The following is a 13,464-nucleotide window of genomic DNA, read 5'->3' as shown; positions in this document are numbered from 1 at the left end:
GGATACAGGATTTCGGGAGCATTGTCATTCTGGTCCATCACGAAGAGGATCAGAGACACGTTGTTGCTAAGTGGAGGGTCTCCATTGTCGCTGGCCATCACCCACAGCTGCAGTTCTCTAACCTGCTCATAGTCAAAAGAGCGGAGGGCATACAGGACTCCGGTGTCGGAATTGATGGAAACATAAGATGATAGAGGGGTTCCCTGAAATTTGTCCTCAGCCAGAGAGTAAGTGACCTGGGCATTGTTGCCACTGTCGGGGTCGTGCGCGTTCACAGAGAAGATCGAGATGCCTCTGGGGTTGTTTTCTGGGATGTAGGTGTAGTATGAAGTGTGAGGGAAAATGGGAGGGTTGTCATTGATGTCTGCCACTTTCAGGAAGATGTGGTTTTCTGTAGACAAAGGTGGGTTTCCACAGTCAGTGACAGTTACTGTGATGTTATATTCTGAGATCTCTTCTCTATCCAGGGTTCTCGTTGTCAGTAAGTGGTAATAATTATCAACTGACTTTTCCAATTTAAAGGGCAAGTTCTTGGGAATAGAACATGCAATCTCTCCATTCTCTCCAGAATCACCATCATGCACACTGAACAGCGCAATTATGGTTCCAGGAATACAGTCTTCAGAGACAGAACTGGCAAGAGAGGTGAGGATCACTTCAGGCACATTGTCATTCACATCCTGTACTGTGATCAGTACCTTAGCGCTGGCAAGAAGAGCACCTCCATCCTGAGCTTCCACTTCTATGAGATAGAATCTGGATTCTTCATAATCCAGTGATTGCACAGTTGAGATTTCACCGAGGTTGGAATCAAGTTGGAAAGTCTCTGAAATTTTGTCTTCTTCATTGCGAAAAGAGTAGGTCAATTTCCCATTTATTCCTTCATCTGGATCCGTGGCGGTTAGTGTGAGCAGCCGAGTGCCGACAGGTGTATTCTCTGGAACACTCACTCTGTATTCGGATTGAGTGAACAGAGGAGCATTATCGTTTGCGTCGAGGACCATCACGCGGATGCGCGTGGTACCAGAGAGTACAGGGTCTCCGCCGTCTAAAGCTGTGAGTAGAAGGTCGTGAACAGCTACTTTCTCGCGGTCCAAGGGCTGTTCCAGCACTAGCTCTGGATATTTTTGTCCATCTGTTGCGCTTTTCTCATCCAGAGAGAAGTGCATATTGGAGCTGAGCTGGTAATTCTGGAGGGAGTTCACACCCACATCCGCATCTCGAGCGAAGGGAAGTACTAACCGCGTTCCCATAGCCGCATTTTCATTAACCTTTACTTTTACTTCCTCATCTCGGAAACGAGGGAAGTTATCATTAATATCGATTATTTCTACTTCTACTCCATAGATTTTCATTTTATTCTCAACCAAGATATTAAAACTCACCAGACACTGCGCGCTTTGCGCGCAGAGTTCCTCCCGGTCTATCCTCCCCGCGGTGACCAAGCTGCCGCTTCGCGGGTTCAGAGCAAAGAGCTGCGTCCTACCTCTGGAGACGATGCGGACTCCCCGATTCGTCAGCTCGCGGGACTCCAGCCCGAGATCCTTGGCGATGTTGCCTACGAAAGAGCCTTTGTCCAGCTCCTCTGGCACCGAGTAGCGGATCTGCCCGGCCCCGGCCTCCGACAGCGTCCCCAGAAGCATGAAGAGCAGGAACTGCTCTCTGCAGCCCCAACCCCTCAGTGGATCCGCCATTGCCTCGCTCCGACCAGTTTTCTCTTCGCCCTGGTTCCAGTCTGCTGTTTCCTTATTTCTCTAAAGTCAAAGGAAACACAGTCCCTTGTGGAAATGGGAGAGGGGCGCGGGTGGGCGGCTTTTCCCAGGAGCTTATCTGGTCCGCGGAGCTTGTTTAGTGCGGAAGGAGCTGAGAGTCTGGTCGCATCAGCGGCAGCTTCTTTTCCACTTTAGTGAACAGCGACGCTCAGAGTCCTAACCAGTTACTACACCAATTCTGTTTCCATTTCATAAATGTTTAACTATATTTTATTTCTAATAACTGTATCTTTAATATATTACCATGTGACATTGTTTATATTTAATTAAGATTTAATTTTCAAATAGTAGAAGACTTCTGTAAGCTTTTGAGATTAATATAATTATTAGATTCTTTTTTACGTCTTCAGAAAAGTTTTATTTAATGTGCCATTGAGCCTGTCCTTTATTTACCTCTTATCTATATTGAGTCCATTTAATCAGGACATTAAAATTCTTTTGTAGGTTTTAAGATTTCATCTTTTTATTAGGATATATTTATGAAAACATGCCCTTTTGTACATAAAAAATGCCAAGGAAACAAGCCTAGCTTTCAATAGACTTTTGCAAAAAGGACTGTTGAATTATGCAAATTGTATTAGCTATCATATGCAGAAAAATAAAGGGGACTTTTAAAAAACTTTTTGTTACTTGTGAGATCTTCAAGAAAGTTTCAAGATTTTCACACTAAGAATATGGCAGCTACATCATATGAAACTGAGAGTTTGAGTTGGATCAACCATGCATTAGTTATATTTTCCTATTACCATGTATAAATTAGAGTTAGATGTTTTACACTTACAGCCACCTGGGGGAAATCAGCATAGTGACTGTGGCAGAAAGGGCTTTAGTTCATCACCCATGCAGAAAAACAAGTCCAGATACTTATCAACCAGCAGGCAGTGAGTGACCTTTCTATGTTGACAGATATTTAATGTTATCACCTTTATATAGCAACAGAAAAAGAAATACCTCATGACTGAAAAATGGACATTTCAGAGCATCCATTACATGAGAGAAGCAATTTTTACTTAATGATACCTCAACAGGAAGAGAAAGAAAATGAAGCTATTTTAACCTATTTTTAGAAAATTCAAAAAATAGTTTTAAGTAAACAAGGTGAGAATAATTTGCATAAGTTTCCTCAATGTACAATTTTTCACAAGAACAATTTGTTATTGTGAATGAGAGAAAAATTTCTCCCATTTATTAAACATACTTCTAATAGCAGACACTGCAGACCTCAAACTGTGCACAACCTTTTATAATAGATCTGGGATCCCAAGACACTTAGCCTGTAAAGACACTTTAGAGTTCTGGTTTTCATGTCAGTCCTACATGTACTCTGCTGTTGACAGGCCATGACACCGGGTAAAATCCTTCCTTTCTTTGGTTCCTAGTTACCCCAAACTAATGAGATGAGGAGATCTCTTTCACTCTTAAGTACGACAATTCTAAGAGAAACTGAAAGTAAAATTAATAAAACTAATATAAAGACCCTGAAGGAGAAAGGAATAGCTTATGGTCTCAACAGTAATAAACTTCCAGAGGAAGGAATGTGAAAAGATAAGGAAGAAGAAATATCTTATGTAAAAACGCTTGTACTTATGGATAAATAAATCTCACTATCAGATAGAAAACCTATGTCAAAGATTTGGTTAGATAAAATTAAGATGCTTAACACAGAAAACTGCCTAAATTCTACCCACAAGACAATAAAACATGAATTGGAGACCTCTACCAAAGTGATTTGTTAAGAAACATTGAAACCCAAGGTAAAATAAGTGAATTCAATTAAAGCTCACCTTTAAAATAGTATCTGAGGTAAATGTGACCCCAGCGTCTCCATGATTAGTACTTGGCACCCAAGAGGTATCTTCGCAGAGGAGATCCCGAGGGGGAACCACTTCTGGGGTCACGTTGAGAAAATTAAATTCTGTCTTAGCTGATTGTGAGGCAACGCACAGATTGTAAGAATAGGGCAATGTTCCCTCACTGTAACTGGGCAGAACCCCAGGTCCAGACTTGGAACCGAGACCAGGCTTAAAGCAGCCCCAGGCAGTGGAGCTGGAGGAGCGCCGCAGGTGTAGGGCGACCGCTAGAATCACCGCAAGGAGGAAGAGCACGGAGATTAAGGCCAAGGCCACTACCAGGTAAAACTGCAGCTCACCTTGGGGGTCAGAGGGCTCTGGGCGGTCACTGAGGTCAGGCAGCGCCTCCTGCAGGCTGTCCGCGAACACCAGGAGCAGCGTGGCGGTGGCCGAGAGGGGCGGCTGTCCCCCATCGCGCACTGCGACCAGCAGGCGCTGGCGGGCCGCGTCCCTGTCGCCCAAGGCCCGCGCCGTGCGCACCTCGCCCGTGCGCAGCCCCAGGCTGAAGAGCCCGGGCTCGCTGGCCTGCAGCACGTGGTAGGACAGCCAGGCGTTGTGCCCAGAGTCGGCGTCCACCGCCACCACCTTGGTGACCAGGTAGCCGGGCTGCGCGGCGCGCGGCACCGTGTCGAAGAGCGCAGAGCCGTCGGGCCCCAGCGCCGGGTACAGCACCCGCGGCGCGTTGTCGTTGCGGTCGCCCACCAGCACGCGCAGGCTCACGTTGGCGCTGAGCGCGGGCGAGCCGTGGTCGCGGGCCTGCAGCGTCAGCTCGAAGGCGCGCAGCTGCTCGTGGTCGAAGGCGCGCTGCGCGAACAGCACGCCGCTCTGCGCGCTCACGGACACGTAGGACGACAGCGCGCGCGGCTCCAGGTCGCTGGCCACGATGGAGTAGGAGACGTGGCCGTTGGGCCCCAGGTCAGGGTCAGAGGCGCTGACTTGGGCGATGGAGGCTCCAGGAGGGTTGTTTTCTGCCACGTGGACGACGTAGGAGGCCTGGTGGAAAACCGGAGCGTTGTCGTTTACATCTGCGATGTGCAGCGTGATGCTTTTATTAGATGAGAGGGGCGGCCTACCTCTGTCGGTGGCCATTATAGTGACGTTGTATTCTGAAATCTCCTCTCGGTCCAGCGCCCTGTCTGTCACTAGCTTGTAATAGTTCTTCGAGTAAGATTTCAGCATAAACTCGGTCTTTCCCCATATTTGGCAGTAAACTTCTCCATTTTCTCCAGAGTCTCTATCTCTCGTTTTTATCAAGGCGATCACTGTTCCTGGTGGTGAATTCTCTGGTAGGGGAGTAAATACTGAAGTCACAATAACTTCAGGTGTACAATCGTTCTCATCGAGAATTTCGACTTGGACACTGCAATGGGCTGCTAGGTCTCCAGAATCTTTTGCTTCTATACCGAGAGTGTAACTATTAGCAATTTCAAAATCAAAATCATCCTTTGTCGTGATTTCTCCTGTTCTTTTGTCTAAGTTAAAAAATTGTTCCACTTGTTCATCCACATTATGAAAGGAGTAGGTGATCTCAGCATTTCCGCCCTCATCCTGGTCAGTGGCTGTCACTCGAAGTACTGAAAAGCCCCGGGGCACGCCCTCCCGCAGGCTGACCCTGTACACATCCTGGGTGAACACTGGGGGATTATCGTTCGCATCTGTGACTTGGATTTGGATCTGAGTGGTGCCACTTTGGGGTGGGTCCCCACCGTCCACAGCTGTCAGGACCAGCTGATGAAAATTCTGCTCTTCTCTGTCCAGGGAATGTTTTAAAATCAACTCGGGATATTTACGTCCATCTGGAGTCTGTTTCTCTGTGAGATCAAAGTACTCATTGTCATTAAGGTGATATCTTTGTAGTGAATTAGGACCAGCATCCGAATCCAGCGCCGGATCTAGCGGAAATGTTTTACCTGGCTTAGTAGATTCTACAATTTTTAAATTAATCTTACTCTGTTTGAATAGTGGAGTGTTGTCATTTATATCTTGCACTATTACTGCTACATGGAAAATACTTAGTGGGTTTTCAGCAACAGTATCAAAATCCAAAATGCACAGAAGCTTCTTCCCACAAATTTGCTCTCGGTCTATCCTCTCACTCACAAGTAAGTCACCACTCTCAGGATTTACAGTGAAATATTCCTTCTCCGCGCTAATCCTTAGCCTCCGAGCCGGCAAGTCCCTAATACTAAGCCCCAGATCCTTGGCGAGGTGTCCTACCACCGAATTCTTGGCCAGCTCCTCGGGAATTGAATAGCGAATTTCCTCCGGGAGAGCCCCGCGGAACAAAGACAGTAGGAAGGGCAACAATACCTGCGGCCACAGTGCTGGGCTGTTCCTCTCCGCGCTTGGCTTCATCCTCTGTTCTTGGTCTCCCTTCATTGCTGCTCTGCTCCTTGGACGGGAGGAGAAATAAGCTGTCCGTGGATGGCAAAATCCGGGGTCAGATCACTTTTCCTGATTTTGTTTTCTGTATCCAAACCTGTACTGGCCTCTTCTGAGTGGCTTGTTTAAGCAGGAAGTTACCCTCCAATGTGCCTCTCATTATCTTCTCTCCCTTCTTTTGACCTACAGCGACGCCCAGAGGTTTTTTCGGGAAACTGCAGTAATGTCTTCTAAATGTTTTGCAAAGGACTGTTTTTTCCTTCTTTTTTTTGATTTATAAAGAGTATTTATTTGTTTTTAAGTAGGTATACATTTATACAGTTTCAAATTGAAAAGGTACATATTGTGTATTCTATAGGTTCTCCCTCTCTGCTTTCAACAACACATTTCTCCCAGGAGAAATTAGTGTTACATTTACTGTGGGTATGTTTTGTATGGTTCAGCAGGTTTTTATAAATGTTCTCCCCCAGTTTTACACACAACTGGAAGCATACGATATACCATGTTCTGCATCTTGCTTTTTTCACTCATTATATCTTGAAGATAATTTTCTATCAGTACATAAAGAGATTTCCCACTTATTGCTTATAGCTATGCAGCAGCCCTGTGTATGGTTGCATAATAATTTATTTAACCAGAAATATTATTTTTTAAAGAAACCCAGTGCCTACTCTAACAAAAATATATTTCCATGTGATATTTGGTTATAAATTATCTACTGCTGTCCTAGGAATTTAAAATAGATGTATCACTCTGATTCTGGAATGTATACCTAATGCCAGCATCCAAATATGTCCATCACAGTTTCAGGACAATTGATAATCCCAAATTATATTTTAGATAATCTCAGATATGATTTGTCTCCCAATAGTCATTTATTATTTCCTCTTACCTCTCCCATTGCCAGCTAGTTGTATCATACCACATTCTTGTCTTATTCTATGTATTGCACCAAAATTTCTTATGAAGGTAAAAGCATTTACAAACTCAAACTCCTTAAGTTGAACTGAGGCATAGTCCACAATTTATTGCTATGGTTTCCAGATATCCAAAGGTCACCAACTTGCATAGTCCTAGACAGTCATAAATATTTTCCCCAAATCAGATCATCCCAGAGTCAAACAGTGACAGAGATACCTGAGAGCAATTTGAGGGAACAGGGATGAGACCTACTAAGTAGCATAAATCATATTAGTTGGGAATCACAGTCACCCAACCTTTATTAGAGGCTCCCATGATGAAAAAGGAGAGATTTTTTAAAGTTACATTTTCCTTAGAAATCTAAAAGGGTCTTACAGTGGTTCCATCATAGGTAATTTAGAAATTATTAAAATTACTCCTGCAACCTACTAAATATAAATGAAAAAAATGGGCAATATTTTTGGTAATCTCAGAAGCACACCAAAGGGATCACACATAGTCACTGCTGGTGCATCTTACAAACTCCAACAACACAATATTTGAAATATACCAATCCAATTGAGATACTATCTCTGTTAAAGTTGTGTCTAAAAGTTAAACATATTCCCCAATATTTATAAATTGCTACTTGGTCATAATGGAAAATACTTGTTCCAAAGGAAAGAGAACTTCAGGTAAAGTAAATTAGGGTGTAAAAAGAATTTCAACATACCCAATCCAGATCCAACAAAAACTTCATAACGGAGAATGTGTTAATATGAATTTATACAATTGCCTCCTATTTCATAGTTCTAACTCTATTCTTTCAGTAATGCCTAAAGGAAATGGCTTTAAAGAAGATGGCTAGAAGTATAAAATTAAGACATTGCTACTGAAACTATAACTGAATGAGGATTACAAAGGATAACTAATAAACAAATAACTTTCAGGTGTAGTAACGGTTATTGGTCATTATTGATCATTATCGTCTGCCTCTCCACTTTAAAGCAACACAACACTAAAAATAGAAGTGCCTTTATTTGACTTATTATGTATCATATAATTGGAGACATTTATGCAGCTCTCTGCCTACGTTTCAGTGTGTCAAGTTTTGACTCACCTGATGAAGACTGGGGCCTCCTTTTGTTTCAAGTAAATCTTGGGGTATCAGAAGAGGCTCACTTTTCTCACAGCTCTCCTGGCTGATGAGCGTGTCCGCATAGTTGGGCTGCGGGAAGATCACGTGACTCTTCCGCGAATCCGCGGTGAGCGACACCTCGTGGGAATAGGTCTGCAGGAAAGCCCGCACCCCGTCCACGCCCACAAACTGAGAACCCGGCACGTCGGCCAACCCCCTGCCCAAAGCCTGGAGCATACGTGACGAGTGCCAGCGACGCAGTCTGAGAGCTAGTAGAACGATGACAAAAGCAAGGAAGACGCAGGAGACTGCAGCCACCGCCACCACCAGGTACAGCGTCAGGTCCGAGGTGTCAGGGTCCCCTGAGGGCTTGAGGCTGCCCAGATCAGTCAGTACATCAGGGATGCTGTCAGCCACGGCCACCGTGAGTGTGACAGTGGCAGAGAGAGGGGGCTGGCCGTGGTCTTGGACCGCCACCACCAAGCTCTGCTTGAGCGCATCTCTGTCCAGCAGGGCCCGCGCTGTGCGCACCTCGCCCGTGTGCAGCCCCACCGTGAAGAGCCCTGGCTCGCTGGCCTTGAGCAGGCGGTAGGACAGCCAGGCGTTCTGGCCTGAGTCTCTGTCCACCGCCACCACCTTGGTCACCAGGTAGCCGGGCTCTGCGGAGCGGGGTGCCAACTCCACACCGGTGGACCCGTCAGTGGGGAGGGCAGGGTAAAGAATCTCAGGTGTGTTGTCATTCTGGTCCATCACAAAGAGGGTCAGAGACACGTTGCTGCTGAGTGGAGGGTTCCCACTGTCACTGGCTGTCACCAGTAGCTGCAGGTCTCTAACCTGCTCATAGTCAAAGGAGCGCAGGGCATACAATACACCGGTATCAGAGTTGATGGAGACATAGGAGGAGAGAGGTGCCCCCTGCAGTGTGTCCTCAGCCAGAGAGTAGGTGACCCTTGAATTCTCATTACTGTCAGGATCGTGGGCAATCACAGAGAAGATGGAGGCTCCCGTGGGGTTGTTTTCCAGAATGTAGGCAGAGTAGGAAGCATGCGGGAAGACAGGCGGGTTGTCATTGATGTCTGTCACTTTCAGGGAGATACGCGTTTCTGTAGACAATGGTGGAGTTCCATGGTCAGTGGCAGTTATTGTGATGTTATATTCTGAGACCTCTTCCCTATCCAGAGTTCTGTGTGTCAACAACCGATGATAATTTCCAAAGGTCTTTTCAAGTGTGAATGGCAGATTATCTGGAATAGAACATGTGACAAGGCCATTCTCTCCTGAATCACTGTCAAGCACATTGAAAAGTGCAATTACCGTGCCTGGGGAAGAAGTTTCTTGGATAGAGCTGATCAGAGATGTAACTGTGACTTCTGGAGCATTGTCATTTACATCCAGAATTGTCACCAGTACCTTACTTCTGGCTCGGAGACCAGGCCCATCGTGGGCTTCTACATCTATATCATAGAATCCAGAGTCCTCATAATCCAAATCCCCCAGTATTGTTATATCCCCAGTCAGAGAATTCAACTGGAACAGCTGGGATATTTTATCTCTTACTTTCCGGAAAGAATATGTCACTTCTCCATTGGCTCCTTCATCTGGATCAGTGGCTTTTACGGTGAGTAGCCAGGAGCCCACTGGCACGTTCTCCCGCACACTCACGTGGTACTCGGGCTGAGTGAATACGGGAGCATTGTCGTTAGTGTCCACAAGTGTTACTTGAATTCTGGCAGTGCCAGAGTGAGCCTGGTCGCCTCCGTCGAAGGCGGTGAGAACGAGGTGGTGAACGGCCTCTTCCTCGCGGTCCAGGGTGCGCTCCAACACCAGCTCAGGGTACTTAATTCCGTCTACTCCGCTTTGCACATCCAAGGAGAAGTGAACATTCGAGCTGAGCTGGTAACCCTGAAGGGAGTTTATCCCTATATCCGGGTCAAAAGCTTCAGGAAGGGGAAATCTTGTCCCAGGATTTTCACTTTCAGCGACTTTTATTTCCCTTTGTTCCATCCCAAAGTTGGGCGCGTTATCATTAACATCGATTATTTCCACTTCTACTCCAAAAATCTTCACTTTGTCCTCTAGGAGAATCTCCAGGTTTACTACACACTTTGGAGATCTGTCACAGAGCTCCTCTCGGTCTATCCTGCCCTCGGTGACCAAGCTACCGCTTCGCGGGTGCAGAGCAAAGAGCTGCGTCCTACCTCTGGAGACGATGCGGACTCCGCGCTCCGCCAGCTCCCAGGGTTGCAGCCCTAGGTCTTTGGCGATGTTGCCCACGAAGGAGCCTTTCTCCAGCTCCTCAAGCACCGAGTAGCGGATCTGTTCGGCCCGGATTGTCCACAGGACCCCCAAGAGAACGCAGATCCCGATCAGCCGGCTGCAGTCTGCGCGATGAGGAGGAGCCGCCATTATAGCCCCGCGGCGGAATAGCTTGCGCTCCGGTGTTCCCTTGGTGGAGGCCTGAGGATCTCCAGGATCTTCGGGGTCAAAGATAATGTCTTTCACCGTTGGATGTTGGAGTTCTCGGGGTCCAGTCTGAAGCTTTCTAAAGCCTCAGAGCCAGTGCTTTGTTATGCAGAAATCTTGTGGTTCGGATTAAATTCCTGATTCTTTTTTTCCCCCGATTGGTGAACAGCGACACTCAGAGTCCTAACCTGTTATTGCAATCTATTCTTGGTAAATAAACCATCACTTGTGTACACATTTCTTTTCCCTATTCTGTTTTCCCCAAATAATAGAGGTCCAAACCTGATGTTTTATTTGCAATGAAAATCCAGAAATTATCTAAAGCTTCCTGTACAATGAGCCTTATAATTTTTTTTTCAGAGACAAGTGTTTTTTGGTAAGAATTTTTCCTACCTCTTTTAAGTTTTTGCATTATTTTTTTCTCATAGCCCAATTTCAATACAGTGTATTGTATAACGGACATATTTATCCCTCGCAGGAGCAAGGCTATACTTGAAGAATGAAAGAATAGATGAAAGACAATGTCCAGGAAGTTAGAGGTCGGGAGTCCCGTCACAACCTATGCAGAAAAAAGTTTTCTCACATGGATTGGCCCTTTAGAATCTGTGGCAACTTTTCAATTCCCTTGTAAGAAAATATCTACTGTTTGAGAGTTAGTCTCCTGTGCAGATGGACTTGGCAAAATGTGGTAATAGGTTTGGGAAGGCCATTTGCTCATTAATCTTATTTAAGAAGATTTTAGGCCACAAGTTATATCTGTGATTATCATGTTCACAGTGAGTCCTCAAACTCTAGAACAGCACCTTTCATAGAGTATCCACTGAAATAATTTTCAGTGTTTAATGAATGCAGCAGCAAAGCCTAAAACAATGGGTGAATAACTGATCCTAAAAATAAAAAAGTTGAGAAGACAGAAAAGGTAAACTGAAGCACTGCAAAGAGCAGACAAGGTTTCAGTGATCCTTTCCACATTAGGACACATCCATAAAGTATTGTTTTACTACTATTTATAAGTTTGCCTTAGTTGCAATGTTAGAAATAACCAGTACAAGGAATTATTTCAGTAACTATCTGTATATTATCATTGCATTTTTCAAAGTTTTCTTATTCATGACTAGAGTAATTTACTAATCTGAGAAAACTTGAGATAAAGCAGCAAGTACCCGTTCTCTATATTATTACTCATATAATTAGTTTCTAGAAATCACTCATAAAGTTTGACCAGACAAAAAAGAATCCATTAACCATTCAGTTTTTAAATTCTCAGACTTTGAAGAGTAGATTAGAGGTATTTTTCACAATCCTTAAAGGACTCACAAACTGCTGGGAATTGGGAAGTAAAATAAAATGTTTTGAAAAACTGACTCACTTCTCAGAAATCTAGTCCCAAGAAATATGGAAAAGGTTCCATATACAAAAATGTTCATTATATTTTCCCAAAAAACATTCATTACATTCCTTATTATAATAGTGACAAAGTAGAAAGGGTATAAAATCAATTATTTTAAAATGGTCAAGAAAACTAGTCTTTTTTTTTTCTTTCTCCTCTCCCCTCAGCCCTTGGCAAACACTAACCTTTATTCTGTCACTATGCATCTGTAATAGGATGTATGTATTCTGGGTGTTTCACACAAATGCAGTCACATAATATGAAGCATTTTGTGTCTGCCTTCATAATGTTTCCATCAATGTTGTTGCATGTATCAGACCTTCATGCCTTTTTTTGGATGAACAATAGTCCATTATATGGACACACCAAATTTTGTTTATCCATCCATTCATTGACAGCCATTGAGGTTGAAGAAAACTATTCTTGACAGATTATGAAGTGGTAATAAAGACCCAAAATTAGTCATTCAAATGTAAAACCTGGCAGTCTTTGCTACCTGTGATAAGGCAAAACAGAATGAAGAGACTTAATCATTGGAAAGCTATATTTAAAATGCACATCACGGAAAAAGATAAACAACTAGAATGTATTTGATGAAGATGAACAGAAACTTTAACTTAGGCAGAAACAACTCAATACAGTTATAAAGAGTAAAACTTGAAAAAAAAGAGTATTACACATCAACTAAGTAATATTGCCCTATAACTAAGGGTGGTGACATAAAAGAAAATGCTGTCTTTAGCAAGATTGGTTAACCATACAGAAATGCCAACAGTACCAACTATGAAATAGTAATTAGATAACTGCCAAGACTACTGAGCAATCAAGGAACCAATCCCCAACAATCCAATACACCTCCCTCTCCCACTACCATCACTAGAAAAACGAACAAGGACCAAAACTAATCATGCACTATTGAGAATAAAACACAGTAGTATAAAATTTAAGTAAGTCTGCAAAAACTCACGTGATAAGGAAAAGAGGAATCATAAGCGATTTGGGAGTCTTCATTACTGGCACATACATCCATAGAAGGATCTTCATCTAGGAGATCCTTTGGAGGACCCGTTTCCGGGGCCACGTTGTGAAAATTAAATTTGGTATTTGCTGAATGTGAGGCAACGCACAGATTGTAGGAATAGGGCAATGTTCCCTCATAGTTGCAGGAAACCCTCGGTCCAGACTTGGAACCGAGACCAGGCTTAAAGCAGCTCCAGACAGCAGGGAAGGAGCGTCGCAGGCGCAGTGCGATCATCAGAATCACCGCGAGGAGGAAGAGCACGGAGATCAAGGCCAAGGCCACCACCAAGTAAAACTGAAGCTCAGCCTGGGGGTCAGAGGGCTCTGGGCGGTCACTGAGGTCAGGCAGCGCCTCCTGCAGGCTGTCCGCGAACACCAGGAGCAGCGTGGCGGTGGCCGAGAGGGGCGGCTGTCCCCCATCGCGCACTGCGACCAGCAGGCGCTGGCGGGCCGCGTCCCTGTCGCCCAAGGCCCGCGCCGTGCGCACCTCGCCCGTGCGCAGCCCCAGGCTGAAGAGCCCGGGCTCGCTGGCCTGCAGCACGTGGTAGG

The sequence above is a fragment of the Camelus bactrianus genome, chromosome 3 (assembly GCF_048773025.1).
Source record: "Camelus bactrianus isolate YW-2024 breed Bactrian camel chromosome 3, ASM4877302v1, whole genome shotgun sequence".
Classification (NCBI taxonomy): domain Eukaryota; kingdom Metazoa; phylum Chordata; class Mammalia; order Artiodactyla; family Camelidae; genus Camelus; species Camelus bactrianus.
This window is presented reverse-complemented; position numbering follows the sequence as displayed.